Source organism: Alligator mississippiensis, chromosome 7 (assembly GCF_030867095.1).
Source record: "Alligator mississippiensis isolate rAllMis1 chromosome 7, rAllMis1, whole genome shotgun sequence".
Taxonomy (NCBI): Eukaryota; Metazoa; Chordata; order Crocodylia; family Alligatoridae; genus Alligator; species Alligator mississippiensis.
In genome coordinates this window covers 13,009,918-13,019,599 of record NC_081830.1, presented here as the reverse complement: position 1 = coordinate 13,019,599, position 9,682 = coordinate 13,009,918, and positions in this window count along the sequence as shown.

Sequence of the window (9,682 nt, the reverse complement as noted above, 5' to 3'; positions counted from 1 at the left end):
AGAGAGCAGATTTAGACTGGACATAAGGAAGAACTTCTTCACAGTTCGAGTGGCCAAGGTCTGGAACGGGCTCCCAAGGAAGGTGGTGCTCTCCCCTACCCTGGAGGTCTTCAAGAGGAGGTTAGACGAGTATCTAGCTGGGGTCATCTAGACCCAGCACTCTTTCCTGCTTATGCAGGGGGTCGGCCTTGATGATCTATTGAGGTCCCTTCCGACCCTAACATCTATGAATCTATGAATCTCTTCTAGTACAACTCCCTTCTATAACACCTCTCTTCTATAGAGGTGATGTTTTGCAGTGGCATTGTACGTAAAACTGGTGGTTCATTACAAGGCAGAAAAAGTTTGCTGCTGTTTCAGAAACATTAGTGTTAGCCTGAAATCTCTTTTTCATAGCGTAGCCCTACCACATAGGTGGGACACGCAACATTTTATGGCTGTCTTAGAGCATGATATGGCCTCAGATTTTATGACTTCAAAGGGTTGCAGTGAACTTAAAAACACCCCTGCAGTCACAAAAGGGTAGGATCAGTGATGAGGCAGAACCCCAACTTTAAACCAGAGATCTAAGTGACTATTAAATCTGAATACAGTTTGCTTTTTTTTTTTTAAGCAATTACAGAAATGAAGCACTTGCAGAGTAACTTCTAAAGTATATCACTGCTCATGAGCTTTGTCCTTAGAAGGAAGAGTTGTACTTGCATTTCCAACACACTGCTCTGAAAAAGGAGTGACTTGTTGCCTTCTGTTTGCTCCTTCACACAGTGCTCTTTATTTTGGAAGTACAAGCAAGTTAATGCTTGTACAACTACTGGGAAAACCTGGCCATTAACTGTGTTTAGAGGGCTGAAAACATTAACAAATAAGTTGCAGCATTTTGTCAGTTGGATGCATTTCTCCCATATCAATCCTTAGTGAGTTTGCTCACTGAAGATTAGAGAACTGTATTGCACTGAACTCAACTTTACTTAAGACTAGGAGCCTTTTGTTGGGAGTCAGGAACCAAGATTCTGGCTCTAATATAGAAAGGACCACATCATCCTTTTCACAAGAAAAGCTCTCTCTCTCAAACACGATTACAGTCCTAACACCAGGATTGAAACAAAAGTGGATCTGCTCCCCCCGGCTCTCTGCTGGCAGGGGCACCCACACCCTGCCCCCACAGTTCCTGCCCTTTGTAGCCCCCTGCCTTGCAGTCCTCTCAGGGCAGTTGGTACCCGTGGCCCTACTCCCTTCCCAGGCTGCATGAGAAGGGCTCTGTACTGAGCTACTTTTCCCCCCGTAGCCAGTGAGAGGGCTGGCATGGAGGCTGGCAGCCAGCTACAAGGGGTAGCTTTGGTGCTGCCAGGTGCCTGCTCCTCTGGCTGGCCACTGCCTCCCTGCCTCTCTTCTGCAAGATGCTGCTATCTCTAATTCCCCTGCAGGCTCCCAGGGGACTTGTCTGCAACCCCCAGCTGCAGTCTGTTAGGCAGGTGTGTGCAAAATACCAGGGCTTATTGCCTTCCTGAGGGACTAAGCCAAGCCAAAAGCCAGCTGTGCTGCTGGAGGGGCTGTCTCTCTGGCTGGAGGGGCTGTACCCCTGGCCCAAGGGGCTTGCTGGCCTGAACAGCCCACATGATCCAGAGAGCTGTGCTCAGGGTTGAGTTTTCCCCCAGATCAGCCTGCCAAGGGTTGAAACTGGCAGGAAGTGGTGTTTGGCCTGGGAGTACATGGATGTGGTAGCGGGCGGGTTCTGCTCCTCAAGGCTGGGACCCTCTTCTTAAGGGGGGGTTGACCCAGCCAGGCCACCCCCACCTGCCCATCAGGCTTCAGCCCCATGCTGTGAGACAGGCCAAGCATGGCCAGCTATAGCAAATAAAGAGCCTTCAACAGCCATCAGCCCCTGTTGTGATGCAGGCAGGATGTGCCCAGCTGTGGCAACTAGAGGACAATGGACATTCACTTAGAGGTGAGATTTTTCACATTCAAGGGATGGTTTTTACACTGGCGGGTGATTGCTCACCTTCCAGGATCTGAGGTCATGGGGATGTCCTGACCATTTGAGCCCCTGTTTCATACCAAGTATCACACAGCTGCTGTTAGAGAAGCAGGCACATGCTGGGACCCACACCTCTGTGAGGACCACACTACTTCCAGCAGTCCTTCCTTCCCGGCACCCTATCAGTTGTCTCGGCATTACTGCTCAGGTACCCTGCCACCCTGCAAGTCATGGCTTCCCACTTCCTGCACGCAAGCAGGGAGACCCAGGAGCTGCGATGGGTCCTGCTGATCGCCCTACATGACTCACCATAGGATACAGTACATCACGTGCGCCCTGCTGAACCAGACACGGCATCAGGAGGCCCTGGAACATGTCCTCATGCCAAAACACACTGAGCCATCTGCTCTGCCTGTGCTCTCCTGCCTGCCAAGCATCTACGACTGTACCTCCAGATTCTTCCCGGATGATGATGATGAGGGCATCCTGGATGCTGTGAATGCTGGGGTGCTCTGGGAGCACCTCAGGACTGTCGATCACGATGTCTGGGCATGCCCCATCAGCACCAACTGGTGGGAGCAGATTGTCCTTGGCATCTGGAATGATGAGCTCTGGCTCCAGACCTTCCACATGCGTCGGAACACCTTCAGGGACATTGTTGCCCAGGGGGCCCCTCACTTTGCACACCGGGACATTGCCATGTGGCCAACCCTCAGTCCAGAGAAGCGGGTGGCCAAGCTGTCCTGGAGGTTTGCCTGGTCATTCAGGATGTCCTGGCAAATCGCTTCATCTTCCTCACCAACCCCCAGGAAGTGGTAGCTGGCTTCCAATGCGTGGGCCTCCCCAACTGTGTTGGGGCAATGGGCAGTACCCATATCCCAATCATGTGCCCACCCCAAGGTGCCCAAAAATTCATCAACCACAAGGGTTACTACTCGGTCATCCTACAGGGTGTCATTGGCCATTGGGGCTTGCTTCACCCACATCTATGCTGGCTGGGCAGGCAACACCCATGAAGCCCATGTCTTCCAAAATTCCCCACTCCCAGACCTGATGGAGAGCGGGCACTATGTCCCTGGGCTCCCTGACTGTGTCATTGGCGATGTCATCCTCCCCCCGCTCATCATTGGTGACAGCTTACCCACTCCTGCCTTGGCTGATGAAGCCCTATGTGGGGCAGCTGAACCACTGGAAGGAGCACTTCAATTACTGCTTGAGCAGGTGCTGTATGGTGGTCCAGTGTGCTTTTGGCCGACTAAAGGCATGTTGGCGGGCTCTCAGCAGGCACCTCAAGGTGGAAAAGGAGAACCTGCCACGACTCATCATCACTGCATGCATCCTCCACAACACCTGTAAGTCCAGAGGAGCGGTATTCCTGGACTCCTGGGTAGAAGAAGCATGGCTTGCTGGCCAGGCATGTCAACTTGAGGGCATGCAGCACAGGAATAGGGCAGAGAGTGAGTCTTCTGCCACTGTTGTGGGGCCCCGGCACCGCACAACAGCAGGCTGGCCATATCCACAAAACAGTGACGACTACCTTATCAACCTTGTGAACCAGAGAGACAAGGAGCAGTGGCAGGTGCTCCATGTGCCTGTGCCTTGGCAACGGGTCATGCCTCTCCAGTGCCTGAGCCACAAAGCAGGTTTCGCGGGAATGTAGCGTGATGAAGACGCAAGCCTTGCTTTATACTGTTGTATTTGCAAACTTTTATTTTTAATAATAAAGAAAACCTGCAGAATATGTTCCCTCCCTCTTCCCAATTCACAGTAACTTGAAATCTTTGAAGGGTGTGTGTGTGGGTGGGTGGGTGGCTGGGAGGAGGTGCGGAGAGGGATGGAGGGTGGGAGGATAACCATGGCGTGGTAGGTTGGGATGGAGGGAAAGTTGGCGGCTGGTGGAGTGGGGTGGTCTGCTGCACAGGGCCATAACTGAGTGAAAAGAGAACCATGGCCCTGAGGCATGATATACAGGGCCTCTCAATGTGGATGTGACACGCTGTCGTCCTGGCAAGGGACCCTCAAACCAAGTCCCCGTGGCCCAATCTCCCCTTTCAGGTGCTGGCAGCCTGGCCATCCGTTGGTCTGGGCCTCCACCCTGGCCTTGAAATGTTCCTGTGGCCTTTTAGGGCTGGTTTGAAAAAGCTTTGGGGGCCTGGGCTTTTGGGCAGAACCTTCGCTGGGGGGAGTGGGTGGAGCCATAAAGGGCACCATTGACCCCAATGGCCCTGGCTGTTGCCCCAGCAAAGTGTCGCTGGGGTATGGGTCAGTATGTTGTGGGCACTGGGCGCCTGCCAACACACCCCTAGCTGGGAAAGCAAAGTGCTCTCCAGGGCATAGGGCGCTGGTGCCATTCAGTGGGGTCATAGATAACTGCTAATTTGTTCAGTATCACATGGCTCAATTCCCTCTCATGGCATAGCAACTCAGTGAGCTCTGCTGTGGTGCATTTTGTCTCAGTCAAACTGTGTTTGGCTATCTGGACCCCCTGCTTGTGCATCATGGCTGCCTGCTCCTCCACATGGACCAGCCTGCCTATTTGCCCTCTCCTCTCCACATCCTGGGCCTACAGCTCCTGGTGCCAGGAGTCTGCAGTGCATGCACAGCATTCACAGAGTGAGACCAGAGACTAGCATTTCTACTTTACAGACTTGATGATGTCTCTTGACATCACTCATGCGTTCAGCAGATGTTTGCCCGGCCAGCTTTGAAGTACCATCCAGTCTGCCGACCTCCCATGCACAGATGCAGCGTCTGCAATCAGGGGAGACACACAGCTTTGTGTAAGTTTGAAACTTGCAGTGATAAAATGTACTATAAAGGCAGGCTTCCTGGATCCTCTCATTACTCACCTGGACACAAATGCAAATATACCTTGGTGAGCCATGGTAAGTCCTTTGTCGGTACCTCATACCCTACCCCCACCAGCCAGTGCATTCTGCTTTGATGGCATCCTGCAATGTGAAAATCCGCCTCCAGTGTTACCTGTCACAGTGCTATGAAGTGCTCACACTACAGGATCAATTTGCAATAGCCAGTGCTACCAGTGGTTTGCTCAGCTGTTGACTGGTCCAGGAGGACAATTCCCAGGATCCTGTCTGCTTAACAAGTGCCATCATGCAACCCTTGACTTTCTGAAGCCCCTGTATTTCCATTACTATTTTCTATGCATCCATCACTTTCTCCACACTGGATTTTTTTATTTTTTTTTTTTGGGGGGGGGGGGGAGGCGCGGGAGAGGGGCTTTGCCTACAGGGGTTTGGGGTTGGGGGAGAGGATATAGAAGGGGAGGGTGCGCCCTGTAGCAGCAGAGGGTCGGATTGCACATTTCCTATGTGAGAAGGGAGAATCATAGGCAGCCTTTTGGAAAAAGAGAGTTGGGTGGGTTTTCTCTTTCTTGCTGGGGTGAGGCAGCCAGTTATCTGCTGACTGACAACATTTTAGAAACTGCCTGCAGTGCTCAATAAATGCCCTGAGTTCCTTATCCATTGTTTGCTGATGCTATTATTTCTGTCCTGGCTTCTCATGGTTTGACCTCCCAATAGATGTGAGAACTTGCAACAGTTAGCCAGATGTATGTTCCCATTGTTTGAGAGGAGCTGTTAATGGCCCTATTTTGGCTGAAGGCTGGCTACTGGCTTCTCTGCAGCACTGAGGGATTTTTGGGGTGGGGCAGGGGGGCATGAGAGGGACGATCTGTTCCCTGATCAATTCTGAACCCTACTTCACTTTGGTGTCTGGCTCACCTAGTAGTGCATGGGCAAGGGGGATCAATTCACTCTGCACCCGTGCTCCAAGCAGATGATAACCACAGGGTTGGCCAGATTCTGCTGCAGCTGCCACCACGGGCCCATTCCTCCCAACCCCACTCCATCTCCACCACATGTACCTACCCTGTGCCCCTGGTTCTCCTGACTGTGTGGAGCTGTGGCTAGCTGGCACAGCTGATGTGTGCCCAGGACTGATGTGTGTGCCCTTCCTGTGGGCCTGAGTCATCAGAGAAGGGTGGGGAAGGCAGGTAGTGGGTCGCTCAGGCCGTGGCCCCTGTGCAGAGAACACCATATGAGGGCCCATGTACTTGGCTACCGTCTTCTGGGTCAAGGTCAGAGGTTGTGGGGGCTCCTGAGAGGTGGAGGACACCTCCTGGGAATCCATATGTCTGTCGTCAGAGCTTACCTCCCTGTTCTGCGTCCCACACTCCATGGTCTTGCTCAAGGGCAGGAACAAGTCCTGACAGCAGATTTGCAGCTGTAGCTGGACCTCTGCTCCCACATCCTGCGACGAAGCAGAGACCAGCAGCAATGTACTTGTCTCCTCCGGGGCCGGCACCAGCTACCATGCTTCCACTGCAGCCTCTGGGACTCTCTTGTTGAGCATGTTTCTCTTTCCATCATGAGGTGACCCATCATTTGGAGGAGTCCCTGACATCAGATCCTCCTGCCCCTCATAGTGCCAAGCATGGGGTTTCGGCAGCCCTGTGCATGGCGAGGATGTGGGAAAACACCTAGTAAAAGGCCATGCATGGTATACCTTTGGACCCCAGAATGCTTGTTGGCATCCCATACCTGGCTAAAATTGCTTTTCATCAGCTTCATCTTTGTGTGACATTGCTTCCAGGCCCTGTTTTGGCCACAGGTTTGTGTCTGCTGGGCAATGCTCATATAGATGTCATTGTTATGGTGCCTTTTTCTATAGCTGGCATAAGATCTTTTCCTCGCCCTAGATGGCAATGAGATTCCTCGCTCCCCCTACTCTCAGTTGTAACCATGGGTTTCGATGCTGGGGAGAGGGGAGAGCTGGTCTATTCATGGTCTGTGATGTAGCTGGTGGGACTATGCCAGCAGGGCTGGCACCCTATGGCAGTGGCACTTGCACCCCAACCCTCTTCCCCACTGCCACTCCCTATCAGTTTTAGCGCCTAGCCTGGGAGGCACACTGACAGCCTGTGGCAATGGGCCTAGGATCCAAGCCCCACTGCTACAGGGCCTGTGCCTGGATCCCATCCCCAGGCCCAATGCCAATTCCTGACAGCGCGCTGGCCGGGCCAGGTGTTGAAACTTGCAAGGAACAACATTGAGGTTGGGGGCGGGATCTGAACCCCCAGTCCGGATCAGGCAAAACTTGGACCCCATCCCAGGTAGCTGGCCTGAACCCCTAGCCCACCTGCTGCTGCTACTGCATCTCTGGGTGGGGGCAGGGGTACAGCTGGGCAGCAATTGGAGGTTGGGGTGGGCCCAGCTGGCTCCTCCCAGCAGGAAAATGTTCCCAGTGCCCCATGGCACCAGCATGGAGGGGGCATACTCCCTGCACCACCCCCCTCAACAGGGGACTGTCAACTAGCTCAGAGAGCCCACTGTTTCCCTGCGGTCCTGGGGCCACATGTGCTCTCTCCCGCCTTCCATGGCTGCACAAGGAGATTCTCTGCCTGCTTCTTGTGGCAGACTAGGGGCATGACAAATAACCCTCCCAGGGAACTGTACAGAAGTTCCCTAAGGCACTCTTAAGCAGAACACCTTAATCTACTACCTAATTAAACAAGGATTACTTTTTTGCACAATTGGCCATTTTTTAAGTGCTCTGCAGCCATGCACTTGTGTTTGGTCACAGCTGTAGAGCACTTTCAGGGGCCAGATCAAGCAAAAATTTTCACTTCGGTCTGTAGTTCTGTACATCCCAGCAACAGGGAACTGGTCCCTTCTCTCCCCCACTTCTTAGTGGGGGGCACATTGTAGCACTGTATTAGTTTGCAATGTGTTTTGGCCTGGTGCTGTGTGAGAGTTTGGAATGAATGATTGGTAGGACTCTCTGGTTGGATGCTTGCCTGAAAAGGTAGCAGTAAAATAGGAAAATGAACAGGAACAGCAATTGAAACAATAGTGTCTTGTAGGGCCATCACTACAAGGTAATGTTAGCATCAAGAAGCCCAGAGATGGGACAGGGAGGGTGTTACAGAACACAAGTTGTTGGCCCTGCGAAACCTTATATATTGTAAGGAAAGTACCAGCAGGAATTTTACGCAGCTTAGAACTTCAGCCAGTTGCCAATGAAGAGAGCCCATATATTAACACAACTTCCCTCTTTTCTTTTTTCCCCTCAGAAACATGCAAATTTGCAATCTGGCCTGAAGGCTTCTTCTGCCAAGCCTGCCCTGCACAGAAACCAAGTCTTGTCACCATCATAACTTGCTAGTCCTGATTATGCACCTATGCCAGTCAGCAGCATCTGAGTTTTGCTGAACCTAGTGGCAATGGGCACAGGTAAATAATGGCTTGCTTGTCCTCTACTCAGTCAAATTCTCTCTCAGCAAAGGGTTGCTGTTGGCACAAGCAAATCTAAGAGTAAGTAGTGACCTTCCTCTTTGTTTTGGGGTGGGACTTAACATGCTAGAGCAAGTGGAAGGCAAGACTGGTAGGGGAATTCTGTCTGTCCTTTGTTACATTTATATACCTGCACTGACACCTGTAAAAGTAAACAACAAAGCTGAAAGGGAACATAATGGAGTCCCCGGCCCTGCATGGAATAAGCTGTCTTATTAAGACATGCAGGAGGGAGATGCCAGAAATGTGGCTTTCTCCCCCAGGAGCCCTTCTTTCCTCAAAACTGCAGATACTCGAGGGAATAAACTCCCCCACCCCATCTTACCAGGGGTCAGGCATCCTCTCACAGGCATAGTCTAACAAACCATAAGCCAGTTATATCCAACTGGCAGTTAGTAACATGCACCATTATTAAATATCAAAAGAAGCATCATATGCTAAAACTTTTTCTCTGCCGATGATGTCCTGGCTTCCTGACAGGGAATGGAGAATGTGTATGTCTTGGTTTTTTAGGATTTTATGTGGACAATCATTAAAGATAAAACAGTTATTAATGTCATTGACCAGTCCTTTCCTCTTGATCCTGAAGTGTTGCAAGTTGATCTTTTAGGCAAAGTTTTGTAGTTCACTTGTTCCTGCTAATTATTCTCTACCTCAGGCTTTAACATGTCTCTTTGATGAGGCAGACAAGTGTAGTACATCGTAAGACAGCCTCGTGTGTGGAGGGGGCTAGGAATCCTTTTCAAGCTCTAGCCTGAGGATAAGTCTTTAAACAACTAAGTGTTGCTGCTGTCTCCAAGATATCTACTAAACTAAAACACAGATCAACTCACTTTGCACCTTGCAATTAAAGATAGACCCACCTACAGCATGGTCTGGAATATGTTGTTAAAATTTCTAACAAACTGAATCAAGACAAAGTGAGATGTAAAGCACTTTGAATTAGGATTTCATTTCTCAGACCTCCTCTTCAATCCAATTCTGGTCTGTGTACGTTAGAACATCTTCACATTGCTATCCCCACCAGGTATGAGCTTGCAAGGCATTAATATCACTTGTAAGAGGGACATCTCTGCTGCTGCTTCTGCTTCCCCCTATAGTGATTGTGGGGGCAGCCAGGGCTAAAAGGATTGAAGACAGAAAAAGTCTGTGGGTGAGGCCCTAGTCTTTATAGGACCTGACGGGATTTAAGGACTCTTCTTCTTTCCTCCCACAAGAAGCAAGGGGTAAATCCTCTTCCTGGTCATGATGCAAGAGAATCTTCCAGGGAAACACTGGAAACTGCCCAGAGGCCCCGTCCCTGGGTTTTACTGTGATACGGGGAAACCTGGTCCATATTCTGTTTCTCAAAAACTGATGCAAAAATTCAGGAAAAGGGGAAGATAATGCA